This window comes from Cupressus sempervirens, chromosome 3 (assembly GCF_028749045.1).
Source record: "Cupressus sempervirens isolate cs-2001-9-10 chromosome 3, ASM2874904v1, whole genome shotgun sequence".
Lineage (NCBI taxonomy): Eukaryota > Viridiplantae > Streptophyta > Pinopsida > Cupressales > Cupressaceae > Cupressus > Cupressus sempervirens.
In genome coordinates, this window is record NC_143120.1 from 57,800,679 (window position 1) to 57,823,303 (window position 22,625).

A 22,625-nucleotide genomic window follows, 5' to 3' on the forward strand; every position below is an offset into this window, starting at 1 on the left:
CTTTCTCATTCTTTGTACAGGTTCCAATTTTGAAGAGAAAAAGGATTCACTGTTGTGACACCATATGGGTTCCAATCTTGAGTGTTCTCAAATTTGTGAAACCAAGGTTCCAGTCATGATGTGTTCTCATCATTGTGATACCACATTTTCTTTAGTAATTTCTCTTGTATGAATAGCATTAATTAAGATAATATAGCTAGTTCTGTTCTATTATTCATTTCTATGTTTTAATTTCATGCATATGAATATTTAATTTCAAGGAAATGAATACAATTGAGCAGAAATATCTTTAGCTTCATTCTAATTCTCATCTCCTTCCTCTGATTATCTATAATGTTTTGTGTTTAAGAACAAAGAGCTTAAACACATTTGTAATCCCTTTGGATAAGTTTTCTATTGGAACAAAGAGCCAAGTAAATGCTTATTTACCTTGATAGGATTCTAGGTTTCATCAGGAGGATATTCAGTAAGTAGTGAGGACCTCTTATGAAGATATATGTCTATTTACAAGGTGAATGGAAAGATTAGATATTTGAATATATGTTAGGTATCCATATGTATGTGTTTGATTCATGGAATTGCCCAATAGATAAGGCAATGATCAACTATAGGATCATTTTTTCTTACTATTGCATATTTGGAGTTTTCTTGAATTCAACATCATTAATCAAATGCTTTTCCCTTTCATGTTGAAGAGCTACAATAGAATGGCCTCACTCAGCTTGTGGATTTCATAGAGTTGCAATTTGCTACTACACATCTTTCTTATTGCATACGTATTAGGAGAAATAAGGGTTAAATCTATTTTTTATAGTTTCAAGAATATGTTTAGGACTGGTACCATATAGATTGAATCTAAGGTCCACCCACCTAGGTTTTGTAGAGCTTGAAGTAGAAGGAGTCATGCCTTATAGTTGGCCTAGTGTCTGAAAGGATATGTTAAGGATGGGAGTCAGCTATCCCTAGATGTGTCTTTTTCTCATCGGGGTAATTTTAAATCCGTAGTGTTTCAAAACACCAACACGGTCATGGGAGGACATGAGAGTGAAATTTTGGCTCACTTGTCTAGATTCAAAGACTTTTTATCCTCTAGTTTCTATGGTGTGTTCACATTTTTTATATAAAGTGGGCACTTAGTCCTCTCACCCTTGGTCAAAAGATTAGAAGTGGTATCAAGACACCCTAGTAACTAGCTATAAGCCTAAGTTGGGCTACCAATGGTTGTTTCCTCACTTGCCCATGGTTGATGTTCTCAACCAATAATGGCATTTGCAATATTTTCATCACACTTGGAGTCATAGGTTCTCTACTATGTGGCATGCTATTACTGAACTCAAAATTATACATTTTTCCTCATGTATTCATTTCTAGGGCTTGCCTTTGGGCCCCTAGCTATGGTACCTGGGAGTTCTTGACCTCCATTATCCTTTTTGTGGTCAACTAGAGTCTTTTTTGCACACTTTTTGGTTCTATAGATAGGCTCAGTGTTACTAGTGATGGATCCATGATTTCTTTCACCCCTTTCACCCAGAACCCTTTTCTTGGCATATGGTTCTTTTGGGTGATAATACTTAGATACCCTTCAAATATGCCTAGATATGGCATGCTTTTAGATTGGAGATCTTACTTACCATTTGGAAAGATTGCAATGTAGTCATTTATGCTAACAACACACTTGAGATTAATGTGGCTATGTACACTAAAGTATGTATTTATATTGATTTCATGTTGTAGATTCAAGTATAAATAGATAAAGTGGATTTGGAGTTGGTTCACTGGGGAAATGTCCCCAATATGGTTGCTCATGTGCCACTAGATTTGGCTTCCAGTGACCATACTCCACCTCGTGGTTGTTATCAAAGATGTAGTAGTTCTTCTCGTCACTCACACATGCCTTGCTCTCAACCGCACCACTCTACCAGCAATAGTGCTTTTGGTCGATGCCGCTCCTCTGGAGGTTCTAGTGGATGGCGCCACTCTACGTTGCCTCCCCAAAGGTCTAGTTCAAGGTAGTCCCCAATGGCTCCTCCTACTACTCTTGCTACCAGTTGGCCCTCTGTTCACTTAGACCCCAAGAGGGTGTTTCCCTAGCTAGACTTAGCCATTTCTCCTCCCATTCCTAATTGAGAGAAAGATTAAAATAATGTTGTTGTTGATGATGATAGATGGGCTCCCCCTATGCCATCTACTCACCCCACCTTTAGGTGGGGCTCTACTGATACAGAACCTCCTTCCTTGTCTGGTGTTATGCTAGCGGCATGAGGATTTCTTTGTTTTCTAATGTTTTCTAAAAGTTTTTTTTATTTATGAATAGTTGATTTCCAACCTATGGCCGTATGAACTCATGAGGTGATCCTATTTCCCCTAGCCCCTTTTTTTGTGAATATGTAACTTTATTGTATTTTTTTAATATAAGGGACTACTCATCAAGAATAGGGTTTGCTTCAAAATTTATTTGACAAGTTTCTTTTGAGTGCTCTTTGCTTCAGATGAATTCATAATGAAGTGGAAATAAATTTTTTACTCCATTTATTTTTCCAGCTTGAACTTGCATTAATTCAATACTTTGCAAAAATGAAAAATTTATTAATTACTTTTTGTAATCAAATAACTACTCAATATTGTCTCTCCAATCTTCAAATGTCACTTGACGTTTGCCATAGCTAGTTTCCATCATGACAAAACTCTACTAAACTTTGTGTAGACATCAAAAATCGTCCCAAATGACTATATTAATCTAATTAATACTAGTCACATTCCTCTACTTATTTAATTAAATTATTTTAATTAAACAGGTTCATTTTTGCCTAGTATTTAAATTTAATCTAAATACTCCTAGCTCTAATGTGTTAATTTAAATTAACACATGATTCTCCACATATTCCTTTTTAAAATAAAATCCTCCATATTCCCATTAATTCTTCTAGACCTTGATTAAATTAAATTTCATTTAATTTAATCTTTATCCAAACCGCCTAGAAGTATGTGCATTCATATGAGTTGTCATCACATGGGTCCATATATCTTTTAAGCACATGTTGTCTACACCATAGGAACCTTCTACACACACATGCCACCTCATCAGTCTTATCCATCAATCAAGAATGTGAGATAAGGTGCTTAGTTGTCAAACCTTATCCTTATCTCCTAGTGGTTTCTAGGCACATTCTAGATGCTTCCTCCATCTACTTTAAATAGACGTCTTGTCTCAAGCTTTCCCTGGAGGGAGGGAGAGGGGGTTAGGAGTCATTAGAAGTCATTATCATCCATTAGGTACCATTAGAATATCTTATCATTGCATCATCATTCTATCATTTTGATTTCTCATATCGTCTAGTCTAGGTACATATTCCATCACTCACACTTGCATTCACACATCCAAGAGATTCATCCATTGTTGTGTTCCTAAGAGCATACCAAACATACTCTCCATCTAAGATACACCAATAGGGCTTCTTATGGACGCCTTTGTTGAGTTGTAGAGGTGGAATGGTCTTTATTTGTCATTTGCTTATTCATTTGTTCATAGTTTGAGGTTTGCATAATCTTGGTTACAATTTTATGCAATACATTTTGGCATGCCCAGTGGGACCCACGTCCCTGATCTCACTTCAGAAGTCCGCCAATAAAACTTTATGTAGTTCGGATTAGTATTTTTTCATCTCTGATAATCTCAGTGTCATCTACATTGCGCATCTACGCATATCAGCATCTCCGTAGATCAGCATCTCCAAGAACAAGCGTCTGCATCGCCACCAAAAAATTAGCTTCTGCACTTTACATTTTGGCATCTGCGCTTTGCATTTTGGTGTCTGTGCTCTACATTTTGGCATCTATGCTCTTCATTTTGGCATTTGTGCTCTACATTTTGGTGTCTACGCTCTGCATTTTGGCGTTTGTGCTCTGCACTTTGGCATCTACACTCTGTACTTTGTTGTCTTCGAGTTTAAGCATCTTCAAATATGAGCATCTGCGATTGTTGAGGTTTAAACTAACGGTTAACCATTTTTTGAGCATTTTGTGAGTTTGCAGGTCAAGGATTTATGTTAGAGGACGAACTAGAGTGTAAAAGGCTTGGTCACATTTGAAATTGGAGCATTTTAAACGAGTACATTTAGTATAGAGCACGTTTGGATTTGGGCCTTAAAATGAAATCATATCCAAAGCCTTAAGGAAAATTAACTTTATTTCAGCATCTTCATTTCAGCATTTTCATTTCAGCATTTTCATTTCAGCATTTTCTTTTAGTATTTTATTTTCTGCTATTTAAAGTTGGAAAGAACTTTGTATGCTCTAAACACGCGTATCTTCAATTAGAGTAGCAAACTTAAATTTTTGTGGATAACGAACAAGTGTCTTTTAAACCCCAAGTCCACTTACGTATTCTCTCCCCTCGCGCCTTTGGGTGACCTTGGGTTCACAAGAAATAAGTGGATTTTTTTTTCATTTTATTAGGAGGCCTGCTTGGGGATTTCATCACCCCTTGGGACGACCTCAACTCCAGCGTTCTGGCGGAGTATAAGAATTGGGAGGTGAATCGAAAGACACCTCTCTTGGAAGTGTAAATATTTTCACTCTTGGCTAAGCCCCAAAGAACTTTATACCTTTGGGAAGTGAAGGAGGAGATTTGGGTTACTGTCTCCCCCCGGCTGTGTGGCAGTATTTCCTTCCATCTACAGATTCGGGCCTCACGTACCTTGTGTATATCGAGGACGTCCTCTAGTTGTTCCTTGTATAGCCTAGTCAAACCTTATAGGATTGTTGGTGTGTTTGGTGTGTTTGAAGCACATTGGCATTGTACATATTTCATTGTTCTCTTTTGCATCTTAAACCTAAAAATTCAAAAAAAAAAAAAATCATAAAAGTTCAAAAATCCAAAAAAATCAAAAACATTTCAAAAACATAAAAAACACCTCTTCTTAATCATCATTCCAAATCATTTCATGTCACATACTTCTTCCATCCAAGACATCATTCCCTCTTACATATCTTACCTTCATCATTCAAAACATTTCTTGACATCTTCATCCTCTTTATTTATCTAAATCATTTCCTTGTCATTCAATCACATTCATAATCTTCATCCTAGTCATGATTCATCATTATTCATATTCAATTTTCCTAGTCAAGCTCATCATGCATTCTTAATTCGATCCTTCAAATCAACATTCTTCTAATCCAATCCCTTGTCAAATTTAGTCATTGAAGTCATAATCAATCTTTCAAAAACTTCATTCACGTCTTCTTCTATTTTCATTTTGACATCACATATTCTACTTCGGACATAGGAGCATTGTCTTATCATTGGACTTTCATTCAAATCAAACATTCACTTTGTTTGCACTGTCATAGGGTTCTTATCAAATCAAATCGAACCCTCATCCAATCCAAATCCAAACCAAATCAATATCAAATCAATTTAAATTCAATCAAATTGAATCATATCAAGTGCAATCAATTTCAAATCAAATAAAATCAAAGTCCAATCAGCACAAAGCTCCTAATTCCAAGTTCATATTCCCTCTTCAAATCTTTTCATCACTTTTCATCTTGCATCCATGGATTCAAATCCGCTTCTTCCAATGATTGACAATATTGCATGACAACATGGTCTCGTACCTCCACCATATCAAATTCCTTCTCAACACTTCAATTCTAATCTATCTCATGTTCATCATTCTCCTACCTTTGACAAGGGAAATCTATCTCCTTATCCTTCATCTGTAGACAATTCCATCCATAGCCAATATAATTCCTCCATCATAAATGACCTCACCATAGGAATTGAGGAACTAAAGAATACACTCTTGGACAAAATAAGTCCGCAGGAAAAGGTCATTTTCTTTGCTATGTGTCCTTCATTTTCTAGCTCTTATATCCCTCCATACAATTCCATTCACGGCCTACACAATGCCTCAGATGTAAATACCCTTGCCAAGAAAATGGAGGAAATGAAGAATTATCTCTCATATTTCAAAGGCATTAGTTCTCATGTCCCATCCAATCCTAATCCTCCATGTAATCCCCCTTACTATGAACCTAATCCAAATCCTTTATCCATAATTCCACCTCCACAAAATCCTAATCCTATAATAACATTATCCTCTAGTCCTCCAACTACATCATCCCCTAATCCTTCAACAACATCATCTCCCAAGCCTCCAACAATGTCATCCCCACCTCGTCTGGGGTATTTCACATCACTTTTGGCTAGATTGAAAATTCAGCATAATGTGAGCCAATCACCCAAAGCCACACCTCCAGTTCCATCTCAAGACCTTCCTTCAAAGCATGATGTTATTGATTCCTCTTCTCCTCTAGATCTGAGCACTTCTCCATCCCATCATTCCACTATCCCTCAAGATTCATCCATCCCTCCTAGTCCATCTTCTAATTCCCCTCCTAATCAAGATCAAGACATTACACCTACCACGCACATTACTGATTCCATTCCATCTCCAGCATTACCATCCATAGATATTCCCCTTCATGAAAAATTTTATTCCACTCCATTCACTAATACTCCTCCATGTCAAGATCAAATTACTCCATTTCATGATTCCATTTCCTCCACGCCCATGTATGATGATCCACTTATCATGCTATATGATCTTCTTTCACCACATGATTCCATTCCTTCCACATCCTCATATGATTCTAGTCCATTTCATGATCCACTCCTTGAGCTATATGATATTCTTTCATGTCAAGATCAAGGTACTCCATCTCATAGTTCCACTCCCTCCATTCCATCTCATGAACTTATTCCATCTCACAATCCACTCGTTCCACTCAATGATCCTCTTCCAAGTCAAGATCAATGCACCCCTTCATCCATATTTCATGATCCCTCTCCATCTCATGATCCTATTATTCCTCATGATCCCCCTCATAACCCTACTCCTTCACATGATCCTATTACACCTATCCAATCTCCTCATGAACCCCATACACCTAGATTCGCATCTTGTGTTGAGAATACTAAGTATCCCCTTAAAAAAATAATTCCTCAAGATGTTGGTACACCTTCCACTTTTTCCAATTCCAAAACTCTTCCTTCCATACCTAAAACTTCTCTTCCTTCACCTTCCAAGTCCATTTTAGGTCCTTATAGTCCATCCATTCCAGGTTCTTATAGTCCATCCATTCTAGGTCCTTATGTTCCATTGTCAAACTCTTCTTCCCTTCCTTCCATATTAGGTCCTTATATACATCCTTCTACCTTATCCACGTTTTCCAATTTATCCCCTCATAGTCCTAGTAAAGATCAACAAAGGTGCATGTCCTTGAATTCCTTCCAACGTTCACCTTCCATATGTTCTCCATCTTATTTACCTTCATGCACCCATACCATGGCCAATGGAAGCAAATTGGATGCCAAAGAAAAAGAAAACAAAGTCAAAAATCCACAAAAGCGTAAGGATCAACATGTCCCATCTAAGCGACATGTCCAAGAAAAGAAAAATCAGATCCAAAATGCAATCAAAAAGCCACAAAGGCTAAAAATCAAAAGTGCAAAAGTTATGTGGATACCAAAGCTACTTAATGTAGCAATGAATCTAAAAGAAAGATTCCAAATGACATCCAATTCTGCTAATCCAAATGCCTCCCTCCTTCATAAATTCTCTGAACCTCCATTTTCCAAATCCATTTTGGGTCCTTATACACCCAAATCCGCCATCCCAACTCTATCATCTCCTTCATCCATTTTGGGTCCCTATATCCCAAAATTCCAACTTTCTCTTGCATATCCTTCACAATTTACTCCTTTCCACCACCCTTCAAGGTGTGTGTGCCAATGAAGATCTTTCCACTTCCTTCACAAGTCTTCCAACCTAGTATCCATCAACCATATCGTCCTCCTACCTACTCAACTCCCTTAATCCAAACTTTTTCATAGGTCATTTTCTTTTATTCCCCAATTCACTTTAGCATTCTTTTCCTTACCCTATCAACATCTACGAAAAAATACCAACAATTCCTTGAAAAAAAAAATAATAATAAACAAATTAAAGAAGCATAAATATCAAGGGATACATCCATATACCTAGAGTCCTCCCTTCATTTTCCTACTAGATATCCATTGCCTTCCACTTTCACTAGGGGCAAGTTCCATCCATATTTGTTCTTCCTTACCTATCTTCTATATTCCATCTATCGTCCATCGTCATTCCCATCTTTGATCTTGACTTACACTTTCCATATCCCTTCCGCATTATCCACATGTCTTTATACTTTTCCCATTTTTGATCGTGACTCTCCCCTTCCTCTCATCCATCCATAAGTACCTTCCATATCCTATCCTACATGTTCCCATAAATCTTACATATATTTGATCTTGATATCCCTATCCTATAGCCCTTGTCACGTTCATGTTCATGCATCGATTTTCCCCATCCATATGCATACATATTCCCATCCTCTTTTCATGTTCATTCATATATTTTCCATCCATAATCCTACACATGCCTATCCTTCTTCCATATACCCTTGATCTTGGTTATCCCTTTCATTTCATCCACTTCTTATCACGCATTTCCTTCATATCCTTCATATCATTATCCCTTCTCCATCCATATCCTTCATATAATTATCCCTCCTCCATATCCTTCGTATCATTATCCCTTTTTCATGCCTTCCTTCATTCCACTTTCATACCCATGCTCATAATCAATACTAGAGGCACAACAACAAAAATGCTCATACATGCTTAAGAAGAGCACATGCCTTTTCTTCCTCCATATGCGAGATTTCACACCATCCATCCATTTTTATGCAATCCTTCCCCACCATTATTTCCTTCCATTTTCATATCCTTGGAATGGGGCATTGTTGGTCACTCCTTTGAAATATGGTTCTTGGTTCCCCATTATCTGACACTATATCTGTTGGTCATCCATATTATTCCTCCATTCATATATCTACCCAACCTTCCTATCCATTTACAAATACCATGGCTCTCCCTTGTCATTGGTCTCAATTCATTCTATTCCACATTCATTCACTTCTATTCATTCATTCATATCAAATTCAATCCAAATCTTTCACATTCAATCCATTTTATTTCAAATTCATTCAATCCATTCATTTCTCTCCATTCTATCTATACATTCATATCAAATTCAATCCAAGTCTCCCAATCTATTCAATCAATTCATTTATCCTCTAATCTCATCATATTCTCTTCTTCCAATCACTTCATTCACATCATTTCCATAATCAATTCCTTCATTCTATTTGCATCTACCTTGATCAAATTTCTAGTCTTCCATTCAACACTTTTTCCTCTAACAAAATATTTATTATTTTCATAATCGATTCCTTCCATTCCATTCCAATTCAATTCATCCATTATCTTATCTTATCTTATCCATATTCTCACCACACTGAGCCTCCATCCGTAAAACCAACCTCATCAAATAGTGATTGCAAACAAGCTTACACAAATTCACATTTAGACTCAATGATTTGAGAACATCATTCCTTTTAGTGTCATTGCCAACAACCAATCACAAATATCTCATTTCAATTCAATCAATCAATTAGTTTTTTCCTTACAGGATGAATCCTTCCTACACAGGCTTAACAAATTTAACAAATTTATCAGGTTCATGGCAAGCATGGTGAATTGAATGATTACTTAGTCATAATGTCTTTTTGTTAATTTGATCTTTGTGTGTCAGTGATAGCCTTCCCTAGTGTGCCTCGATCTTCCATATCTTGGTATCATTTAAACGGCTTATCTTGATTACACATGTTATTTTGCAATATGATCTATTTTCATGATTCTTTAGCACATCTATGTAAGTTTCAAGTTATGTTAATGCATTGCTCACTGGGGGCAACGGGTTAGCACACTTTCCACCAAACTCCTTAAAAAGACTTTGGGTGTGCCCAGACCTCTCCAGTGTGTATATGTCATTTGTTCCCTCATGACTTTGAAACCTACATCCATTGTGTTAAAAGTCTAATACACGCAAAGGAATCTTGTCATCTATGCTTCTATAGCATTTGGTGCATAACTCCTCTTGCAATATTAAAATAAGGTTTGCTCTCCATATGAACACAATTGAATCTCTTGCATTCATATAGTTAAGTTGCATTTAGATTATCATTTTCCATCGCCCTTCTCCTTTGTCATTGTCACCAGTCCTCTACTATCTTCTCTGGGGCAACTTGTATTTTCTTTGATATGATGGCATGCCGACATCACATCAAAGAGGGCCAAAATGTAGACATTAAAAATTGTCCCAAATGACTATATTAATCTAATTAATACTAGTCGCATTCCTCTACTTATTTAATTAAATTATTTTAATTAAATAGGTTCATTTTTGCCTAAGTATTTAAATTTAATCTAAATACTCCTAGCTCTAATGTGTTAATTTAAATTAACACACGATTCTCCACATATTCCTTTTTAAAATAAAATCCTCCATATTCCCATTAATTCTTCTAGACCTTAATTAAATTAAATTTTATTTAATTTAATCTTTATCCAAACCACCTAGAAGTATGTGCATTCATATGAGTTTTCATCACATGGGTCCATATATCTTTTAAGGACATGTTGTCTACACCATAGGAAGCTTCTACACACACATGCCACCTCATCAGTCTTATCCATCTATCTAGAATGTGAGATAAGGTGCTTAGTTGTCAAACCTTATCCTTATCTCCTAGTGGTTTCTAGGCACATTCTAGATGCTTCCTCCATCTACTTTAAATAGACATCTTGTCCCAAGCTTTCCCTGGAGGGAGGGAGAGGGGGTTAGGAGTCATTAGAAGTCATTATCATCCATTAGGTACCATTAGAATCTCTTATCATTGCATCATCATTCTGTCATTTTGATTTCTCATATCATCTAGTCTAGGTACATATTCCATCACTCACACTTGCATTCACACATCCAAGAGATTCATCCATTGTTGTGTTCCTAAGAGCATACCAAACATACTCTGCATCTAAGGTACACCAACAAGGCTTCTTATGGACGCCTTTATTGAGTTGTAGAGGTGGAATGGTCTTTGTTTGTCATTTGCTTATTCATTTGTTCATAGTTTGAGGTTTTCATAATCTTGGTTACAATTTTATGCAATACACTTTGAATCATGAAATTCTTTGTAAAAACATGCTTTTCATCTTTTGTTATAGAATTGACCTTTTTTTGTAATACCAGTAACTCTAAATTCCTTCATAACTTGTTTAGATAAGCTCTAAATTACAAGTGAGCTTAGGTACCATTTAACATAACTAGATACACCTTTTTCCAACTTCGTTACCTATAGTTCCATCCTTGAATGAAGTTTTCAAATTTGGATGTTATGAACAAGCTTAATTCAACTTAATTGAATCAAACTCAACAACTAATTACGATCTTCTTGTCTCATCATTGTCTAGCTTTTCCATTGAGATATCTACTCCTTTTACAAATATCTCATAAAGTTCTTCTCTAAGTTCATTAACAATGTTTCTTGGTTACTCATTATCTCTATTAGTTCTAGAGTTCCTTCCATAGTTCCTTTTGTCATTTTCAACATTCTTTTCATCATTTCTTTTGTTCCGAAAGTTTCCTCTATTGTTCCTTCTATCTTTGAAGTTTATGTCCATTATGTAGTTCTTTGATCTATGTCCAAAGTTGTTACATAACTAACATACTAGTATTCTACTTCTAGGATTCTACTAATCATTAAGAACATGACAATTATGGGCAACTTATCCTAAGTTGTTACACTTATAACACATGATCTATCTTCTATCTTCATAAGATCTTCCTTTTCTCAATGTCCTTTCATTAGATCTTCTTCTATCTATAGGGTTAGTATTTCTAGAAATTCTACTATTTTTTCTATCATTATCATACTTAGGTTTCATATAATCAATTGCATTATGACCCATACCATGACAATTAAATGACCTATTATTATAATCTATTTTCATATGACCTATTTCATTACATAAAAGACCTTACCTCTAAATTCATACCTAGTTTCCTTAGGAGATTCCACTTGCTTTGGTTCATCCAAAATTTAAACTTCCTTGTTCTATCCAACTTCTTTGGATTTATTAGAAGATAGACTAGATTCAATCTTATTATCAAATTTTTCTTTTTCTTTTGGATTTGATCTAATCTCAGTTTTCTTGCAAACATGCTAATTAGATAACCAAGACGAGTCTTATCATAAGTAGGTCTCTATAGTGACATTGAATCAATAAGCTTATCTCTGCTAGAATAAAGCTTCTTAGGCTACTGCATCCACTGAGTTAAGTCACCTTTCATAATAGTATTGTACTTGTAAAGCTCTTCATGATCTTCTTTCAATGTTTCAAACTCAGATGTTTTCTTTGCTAGACTTGCTCTTGGATCTCCATTTTCAGTTTTCAAATCATATTCAACTTTGCTAGGATCATTCCTTAAAGTCAACTTTAGATTTCTAATCTTCAATTCATGCTTCAAGATCTTGTATTTTTTCTTTAATTTTTAATAATCATCGTCATTAGTTCAAAATTCAATAGATTCAGGCTTGGATTTGAGATGTTCAATCTTTTCCCTCAATTGACCGGTGTATAATTTCAAGTCTTCATATCTATCTTTCAATTTATCTCTTTCTTTAGTAAGGAGATCAATTTTTTTAGGAGCCTTTTCAAGGTTCTTCATCAACCATTCCATATCCATAGGGATCTTTCTCAAACTGTTAGGCCTCTTCAAAGTAACCCCACTCTGATACCAATTGTTAGAAATAGGGATTACTGAGAGGGGCTTAGAATTAGTAATCTACAAAATTTAGTTGCCAAATAGATGTTATTTCTCACTTTAAACCATGCATAAAAAATAAATAAATAAATTCTAAATAGTAACATTAACAATCCACAAAGATAACTCATAACACCATATTTTTTTAACTAAGGAAACCCCAGCCAAGGGGAAACCCCGGTGGGGATAATACCCACTAGATAGTATATTGATATATAAGTTCCTTGTTAGAGGATAGACCCTATTAGGAGTCAATGATCATATCTATTATAAGGATTCCCTATTAGGAGACTCTAAATCCATGTTAGGAGATTCCAAACCCGTTAGGAGTTGTGGTACAGAAAATGCAAGATGAGCCCATTATCCAAACATGCACTTCTAATTACAAGAAGAGCTCATGGCCCAAACAATTAATCACACTTCTAGAATATAGGTACTATAGCTTCTATCTTGAATGATCTCTAATCTTTAGCTTGATCTCGGATCACAAAATAGCTCATATAAAATTTCACATATATTGCTTTCACAAACACTTGCATGCAATCATAATTACAAGATAGAACTTGCAATCACCATCACTTACACTAATTATTCTACTTATCAAATGATGTCCTTTGCATAAATACTATGCCTTCACACAAATTTCTCTTGCATCAGCTAAGACCACAATCTACTTCTCCAAGTTAAAGTAAACATCTAGCATGTTCGCCCTAATTGGACAAGTAATAATTTTGTGAACAAAATAATCCTTTCCTTCAATTTTACTGTCCTATTTTGCTTCAAACATGATTATCTCCTTTATGACTTCCAAGGTTATAAATTTCATCATTAATATGTATACTATCTCCAACTATAATTTTTAGTCATAATATGACATCAGCAATAAGTTATAAACAAAACAATACACTATTGTAAACCAAATTATTTACTTGGACAATTTTCCTATTACCAAACACTAAGTATCCTAATTTCTAAGGTTTCCTATAATCATCTACATCATGTGTTGCCATAAATGACAACAATTACATATCACTATTAGCCAATTTTCAACAAGAGGAACCTGATGGAGTCGGGGCATGTGTGAAGTGAGCTCTAGTTAAGGAGCAACTGAATATTTTAGGAGTAGAGCTTCTTGATGCTCATAGCATTGTTGATTGGTGTAGTTAAGCATAATCATAGGGGGGACTCTTGATTCAACAGTACACAAGTTCTTTTTGTTGGTTGAGGAGGGGTCCATAGGTAATAGATCATATTGTTTTACTATTAGAGATTCATCAAAAATGCATTCATTCTAGAGCTTTGATTCTAGTACATGGACCCTTTGGGTATGACAACTAGCTTTCTTTTTTCCTAGTTATTTTCAACATGATTGGGATCATTGTCTGTTGAATGAGAGGGTGAAAACTATTGGAAATATATGATAGGCTAAGTTACTAAGAGGGGAGGGGTGAATCAATAACTTTTAAAACTTAATCTTTATATACCAATTAATCCTTCATGAGTATTCTAATCTAATTGCATGCATGAAAAATTGAAAGCATTAAAACATTCATAACACATTGACACACAATATGGTGACCCAAAATCCTTCCAAAAAGAAAGTAAAATTGGGGTAGGGATGATACCCACAAGCTTTAGTACTATAGTATAAAGTTGGCCTAGTAAAGCTTGCAATGATCACTTCTAATGATCTTCCCTATTAGGAGCAATAAGGACTGCTAGGTCCACCTTGCAAAAGGATTTACAAACATGCAGTGATGTATGTACTTGGTAAAGAGATTTACAAAAGACTATTAAGTGTACCTTGTGGAAGGATTTATTTTCCACCTATTAGGATGAACTAGTAAATGATCTCTGATCTACAACTTAATTTGCTCAATGAGATTCCTTTGATTGAAATGATCACCTTGCTATGATAGATATATCTTTTTCTACTCCATATACTGCTATAGCCTTTTAATTTGCACTTCTACTCTTTTTATGTCACATCTGATAATCTTATTTCATTTTTTTGGATGTGATACAATACGTTACATGTATATCAATATAATTTACAAGTCAATAAAGTCGACTACAATACAAGTTTCACCAAAATACACAAAGTTGGCCCAAATGCAAGAACTCATGTTATGAAGATAACTTGATGAGGTTCTAATACTTGGCAACCATTGTCAATGCCCAGCATCATCATGCAATCAATAGACATAGAAGCTTGGTCTATACTAATTACTTTCAAGTAGTCCGAACTTAGTCTACATTAGTGACTCAATGAATACTAAAAAACTTGGCATATAAATGGAATCGCTTGATTCACACTGCATAGCTCAATCAATACTATTATTGTGAGCTCAGTATAAACTAAATCACTTGGTTAAAACTATGTGGCTCTATCAATACTAGATTCACATTACTATATCTACAAACTTGATAAGCATTGAAGAACTTAGTTTGCACTAAGAAAATCAGTAACCACTATGAAGCTTGGTTTACACTAATAATCACCAACTTGGTATACACTACTCAATGCAAACTAAATATTATTCCTAGTACTTAGTAGAAACTATAGAATTCAGTAGAGTCTAAATTACTTGCTTAACACTATTAACTATACAATGTACTTGGTAGCTGCTAGCTGACTAAATAAGTATGCATGTCACTATTAAACAAACTTGACTAAAATGTCAACAATCTCCCACTTTGGCATTAGTGACAAAAACAATTATCAATAAAAACTAAATTTTAAAAAAGTTTAAAAACAATGTTTAGTCTTCATCTTGTGTCTTCAACTCAGTAACATATTCATTTTTTGAGATTTTTCAAAATTGCTTTTGTAAGAGATGTTTATCTGAATAATGCTCTCCCATACATATACATTATAAATATTTTCTCATCTTCTCCTCTTTTATCAAGTATCATTATATATTACATCTTTTTCCTTTATACAATATTCTTTATGAGAGTTTTACCATGTGTAATATGTTTCTACAATGCATCCATGTTTGGGAGAATCATGCCTTGTATATCTACAAGTGTAGTGCTTATCTTGGCTTCTTCCCTTAGCAATTCTACCTACATATTAGTTAGAAATCTAATCTTTGTATAGTGAGTAGAACTATAGCTTGCGTCAAGTGATAACTAGTGTGCACTTGGCTTTAGATCTTCATCTATCTTGGAGGGTTTATCTTTAATATCCTATGTGAAGATAGGTGTATAACAGAGTTTTCCAAATAGAGAAGTTACATTTTTGGCAGAGGTTTCCAATGAGCTAAGAATAGTAGACAAGTCTACTTGATATATTGCAATATTTTGTGCTACTAGTTCCAATATTTTATTTTCAAAATTCTTCTCTACTCTCTACAAAAATTTCTCTTGTCCATTCAAATCTTTATTGAATTTTTGGACCACTTCTACTAGTTGTGCCAAACTAGGTTGAGAAGTGTCAACCTTAGTATTGAGTGTTATGGCAAGAATGTTCTTTGCATCTTCAAGCACTTAAAATTCTCTGTCCCTTTCTTCTCCAAGCCTTTGGTGCTTATCATTCTATTGTATAAGTTCTCCTATTATATGCATTTGATACAGATTTAGACTAGCGATATCCCAATTCAGGATAACTATATCATCATCAAGATCAATGTCTTCATTCTTTTCTTTGCCTTTGCTAGAAACTCTTGTACTCAGTTGGGGCTTCGTCTCAACTATCATTGTACTTATTATTTTCATGTTAGGAACAAGACTATAGTGGAAATGGAAGGACTAGTAGTAAAAGTGGCACTTATTGAAGAGATACCTTGATGTTGAGTGACCAAAATTGATGGAAGAATTACTAACTACTTAGTAGATGAAGTATTGGTCACTTCAGTCAATGAATTATTGAGCTAAATAGGTGTAAAGATTGCTTGAATTCTTTTATTTGCAATGTTTGACACAACCAACTCAACAATAGCTTTCTCTAAGCTAGATAGATTTAAAGCTTTACTCAAAGATTGAGGAAGTGAGTCTATAATTGCTATTGCAATCTTCTTAGGGTTAGTCTCCTTAGTACTCTAAATCTCAAGGAGATTCTTCTCAATAGATTCATGATCTTGTTCCTCATCTGCTAAAAATTAACTAATAGTGATACATAATTTTTGTCATTTATGGCAACACATGATGCACATGCTCATAGGAAAACTCAAAAATAAAGATGCTTAGTGTTTGGTAATCAAAAAATTGTCTAAGTATAGAATTTGGTTTACAACAATGTATTGTTTTGTTTATAACTTGTTGCTAACATCATATTATGACTAGTGAAGTTAAATGGAGATAGTATACATTTAGTGATGATTTGAATAACCTTGGAAGTCAGTACTGATTGTATGGAACAGTGATACTCATGTTTTGATGAAACAAGACAGTTAAATTGAAGGAAAGGATTATTTTGTTTACAAGATAATTTCTTGTCCAATTAGGGCTAACATTTTAGATGCTTACATTAAGTTGGAAAAGTGGATTTTGGTCGTAGTTGACCTAGTAGCAATTTTTGCAAAGGCATGGTATTTATACAAAGGACAACTTGTGATGAGAAGTGTGATTTCAAGTTCTATCATGTAATTGTGATGTTGAGCAATTGTATGCAAACTTTCATGAAAATGATATATGCAAAGGTTTTTACATGCTATATTGTGATCTAAGATCAAGTTAAAGATCAGAGATAAGTCAAGGAATAGATTATATTCTATTTACTTTTTTGGGTAGTGAGCACTTCTTGTAATTAGAAGTGCATGTTTAGGCAGTGGGATCATCTTGCATTCTCCTAATAGGGATTCAAAGTCTCCTAACAGGGACTCCTTATACTAAATTTTCTCATTGACTCATTACAGGGTCCATCCTCTAACAAAGAACTTATATATCAATATATTATCTAGTGGGTATCATCCCCACTGAGGTTTCCCTTGTCCAAGGTTTCTATAGTTAACAAAATATGGTATTATGAGTTATCTTTTGTGCATTGTTACTATTATTTTTCAACATTAATTTATTACTTTGGTATGCATGGTTTAAAGTAAGAAATAATATCTAGTTGTCAACTAAGGTTTGTAAATTACTGATTCACCACACCCCCCCCCCCCCCCCCCCCCCCCCCGCCCCCTCCTTTTAATCCCAATTTCTAATGATTGGTATCAAAGCATAGTTACTTTGAAGAAGCTTAATAGTGTGAGTAAGATCCCTATGGGTATGGAAAAATTGATGAAGAACCTTGAAGAAGATCTTGAACAAATTGATCTCCTTACTAAAGAAAGAGATAAGCTAAATGACAGACTCCAAAGTATAAATTGGTCAATTGAAAGAAAATATTGAACATCTCAAATCCAAGCCTGAATCTACTGAGTCTAAAACTAGTGATGATGATTATTCAAAGCTAAAAATAGAGTACACAATCTAGAAGCATGAATTGAAGATTATGAATCTGAAGTTGACCTTGAGAAATGATCCTAGCAAAAATGAATCTAATGTGAAAACTAAGAATGTAGATCTGAGAGAAAATCTGGCAAAGAAAACATTTGAATTTGAAACATTGAAAGAAGATCATAAAGAGCTTCATAAGTATAACACTATTGTGAAAGGTGAATTAACTCAATGCAAGTAGTAGCTTGAGAAGCTTTACTCTAGCATAGAAAAACTTGATGACTCAATGGCAATACAGAGACCTACCTATGATAAGACTGCTCTTGGTTATCTAATTACAGGTCGACAAAGAAACCTAAGATTAGATAAGATCTAAAAGAAAAAGAAAAATCTAATGATATGATTAAATCTAGTCAATCTTCTAATAAATCTAAATAAACTAGATAAGACAAGGAAGTTGAAATTTTTGGTTGACCAAAGCAAGTGCAATTTCCTAAGGAAACTAGGTATGAATTTAGAGGTAAGTGTTTTTTATGTAATGGAATAGGTCATATGAAAAGAGATTGTACCAATAATTTATTTAATAATCTTAAGGAATTCTATTGTCATAATTGTCATGGTATGGGTTATAATGCAATTGGTTGTAGGAAACCTAAGTATGATAATGATAGAAGGAAGAGTAGAATGTCTAGAAATGTTAACCCTATAGATAGAAGAAGATCTAATGAAAGGGCATCTAGAGAAGGAAGATCTTATGATGGTAAAAGGTAGAGCATGTGTTATAAGTGTAACAATTTTAGATACATTGCTTAGAATTGTCTTGCACCTAATAATCAGTAGAATCCTAGAAGCAGAACACTAGTATGTTAGTTATGCAACAACTTCGAACATACAAAAAAGTATTCTAGAATGGAAAAATTATTCAAAGATAGAAGGAAAAATAGAAGGAACTTCAAGAATAGAAGAGATGATGGAAAGATCATTGAAAATTATAGAAGGAACCATGAAAGGAACACCTAAACTAATAGAGAAAATTAGGAACAAAGAAATGTTGTTAGTGAACTTTGAGAGGAACTTAATGAGCCATTTGTAAAAAGAGTAAATATCGCAAAGGAAAAGCCAGATGATGATGAGACAAGAAGATCGAAGTCAGTTGTTGAGTTTGATTCAACTAAGTTGAATTAAGCTTGTTCACATCATTAGAATTTAAAAAATTCATCTAGAGATTGAATTAGAGGTATAAAATTTGGGAAAAAGTGTATCCAATTGTGTTTAGATGGTACCTAAGCTCACTTGTAATTTGAAGATTATTTAAACAAGTTATGAAGAAATTTAGAGTTACTAGTATTCAAGAAAAGGTTAATTATGCAGTAGAAGATGAAAAGTATATTTTTACAAAGAATCTCATGAAGTGAAGTCATGTAGAATTTTGCCACGATAAAAGAAAGTTATGGAAAACCTCAGGTGCCATCTAAATATCAGATAGATGATCTTGAGTAGTTATTTGATTACTCAATGTAACTAATAGATTTTTACTATTTACGAAGTACACAATCAATGCAAGTTCAAGTTGATGGAATAAATGGAGTACAAAACTATTTTTCACTTGATTGTGAATACCTTTGAAGCAAAGAGCACTCAAAAGAAACTTGTTAGAGCAATTTTGAAGCAAAACCTATTTTTTGAATGAGGTATTTTATCATTTTTCCACAAATTTGTTTAATAAAATTTATTATTTGATAGAATTGTGGATATATTAGTAGTGCACAATGTTGAGAATAAGGATAGACCTAAGTTGAAGGTTTTTTAATAAAACCTACTAAAGGAAACCCTAACTCAATGTTATCCATCATTTTGAATAACATAGTATATCTTGAAGATGTATGAAGTTATCTGAATAGTAAATTTGAGTCTATTGGTATTGAACTCATGAACAATGATATGGAATTAATTTTCAATCACAACATGATTGTGAAGCCTAGATTTGAACATCTAAGGGAACTAGACCTATTCAAATATCATTTCTACCATGAATTGGACACAAATGAGTAGACATCGATCATATTGATTAGGATACATGATGGAAAACTATGGATGCAAGATAATGTAATTGATATTTCTATCAACCTTATTCATGAGGTAATTGGTCTTAGTAAACAAGGAAGTATACCTATAGGTGAGAAAATGGACAAGAAGAAAGTGGAAAATGATACCAAAGTAATGTATAATGGATAGGCTATGGTGATTAGCACCATCAAGAAAGATGATGTAATATTTTTGAGTAGAATCATTGGCTATTATGTATGTGCAAGCTCAAATATTGATGAATTATCATTTGGATTCATCTATGTAGCTTATAAGATATGTGTAAAAAAGGAATAAGTGAATATTAGTGAAATTCTAAGATTGCAACTCTTAGAAAAGCTAGAAAAGATCAAGAGGAAAAAGAATGGTGCCTTTAGATTTTAGTCTTTGATCAATCACATATTCATTCATGTACTTATAATATTTCCTTATGTATCAGTCACACACATAATGAGGAGTGGCAGATGCACAATGGAGAAGATCACAAAAGTATGTAGAAGGCATCCTGCAGACAAGATATTGGATAGTGGAAACTTGATAATGAGAACATTTCAAAATGAAATGAAATAGAGATTTAGAGTTGCACTTGCACTTGTAAATATATATAAGGAATACATTTGCATTATGGTTGATACAAATTAACATAGCTATTGCTAATGAAGGTAACCTTTTTTAGATGAACAAATTTTATGATTTGTATAATAGTTTTTAAAAGGACTAGATTGATATCTCTACTGTGAGATACATCGTAGAAAATAATCTAAAATTGAAGGATCTTGAGAGCTTAATTAACCATAAATTCTATGAAAGACTCCTAGAAAAGAAGGCTCCTACAAGGGAGGAAGATCTATAACTTCAGAAGTCTATGTTTAGAACTATTTGCAAAACTCAAGATGAAGAAGAAATTAAAAGATTGTTGAATAAACTAGCACCATATTTAAGAAATTATTCCATTCCTATTTATGGTTGGTGAAAAAGAAAAATCAAGAAGTGAGACTACGAGAACTATCAGTTAGATGTTGACAAAATCAAAGGTAGCATCTCATCCAACACTTAGAACCTTGAAAGTGTCAATAAGCGGTAAAACTATGCAAATTGATCAAACCAATGTTGCCATTAACAATGATGATACTAATCCATTTGAAGTTTCCAAACCTAATTAAATTAATACCAAGGATATTGAAGACAAACTAGGATAGATTACAAAGGAGAGAGGTTACTTGAAGAAGAAAAGAAGAAAATAGAAGAGGCCAAGCAAAAATCACTTGAGGATGAGAAGAAAAGAAAGGAAGAGGAGGAAAAGAAAAGAGTAGCAAAAGAATAAATGAGAAAGAAAATAGAGGAATATGAGAAGAAAATATTGGAAGAGAAGAGAGAAAAAGAAACAGAGGAAAGAGAAAAGAAAGAGGAAGAAGATAGAAGAACAAAAGAGGAAGCCAAGAAACAAAGGAAGGGTGATAGTAAGCTATCTAGTTCATCTACTGCACTCTCTCTTGCTAGCTTAGCATGATGATGATGATCAAATTGATTTGATCTCATCCCTATCTAAGCCTAATTAGAAAAATAGGATAGTAAAGAGCTTACAAAAAACCTTGGTGGAGGTTACTAATAGATTGCATAGTATCTTAGTAGTTCAACACGTGTAATTATATCCTAAAAAAAGGGTACAAGTAGTGTTGAAAACATTTCATGAAGAGTTTACTAACTTACTGAATGTTGCAAAATTAAAGGTACAACTTTCACATGATGCTTACTTTTTTAGCACCATTTGTCAAAACATTAAGAATGATTTGGTTAATCTTGATACTTGTATCAAGGAACTTCAAAAATTTCAATAGGATGGGAGATTTTTTGCACATTAAGTGTACTTTATCATACAAGCTAAGTAATTAAATCAATTTTTAGATAGGAGGAAGGATGAGTGTGCTTGAGGCTCTATCCAACCAGATCCATCATCCATCTTATAAAGTTGATGATTTTGAAGGACAACTAGCTAGCATTCACTATGATATTAAGAAACTAGAACTTTAGAAAGAACAAATTTTACAAAGGATATCATATTTTAGAGAGTCTATTTCTCTAAAAATATCTTTTGTTGAGAAATAGTTGGAGGAATGTGTCAAAGCCAAGGACACATATTCTAACTTTTTGTATTCAGATCTTAATGTAGTTGAGATTGCATCATATGCTTTATGTGCAATTCTCACCTTAGTTAAATCCACCAAGGAGACATGGACTAAGGGTATGGATAGTCTAAAGGAAAATTTTGATGATTTCATGAAGATCATATTAGCATAAAGAAGGGAAAAAAATTTGAAAATTTTTTTTTGGATAGATTTTTGATATTTTGACCTTTGTCATTGATGTCAAAGGGGGAGTAGTTGCAAAAAATTGGAAAGC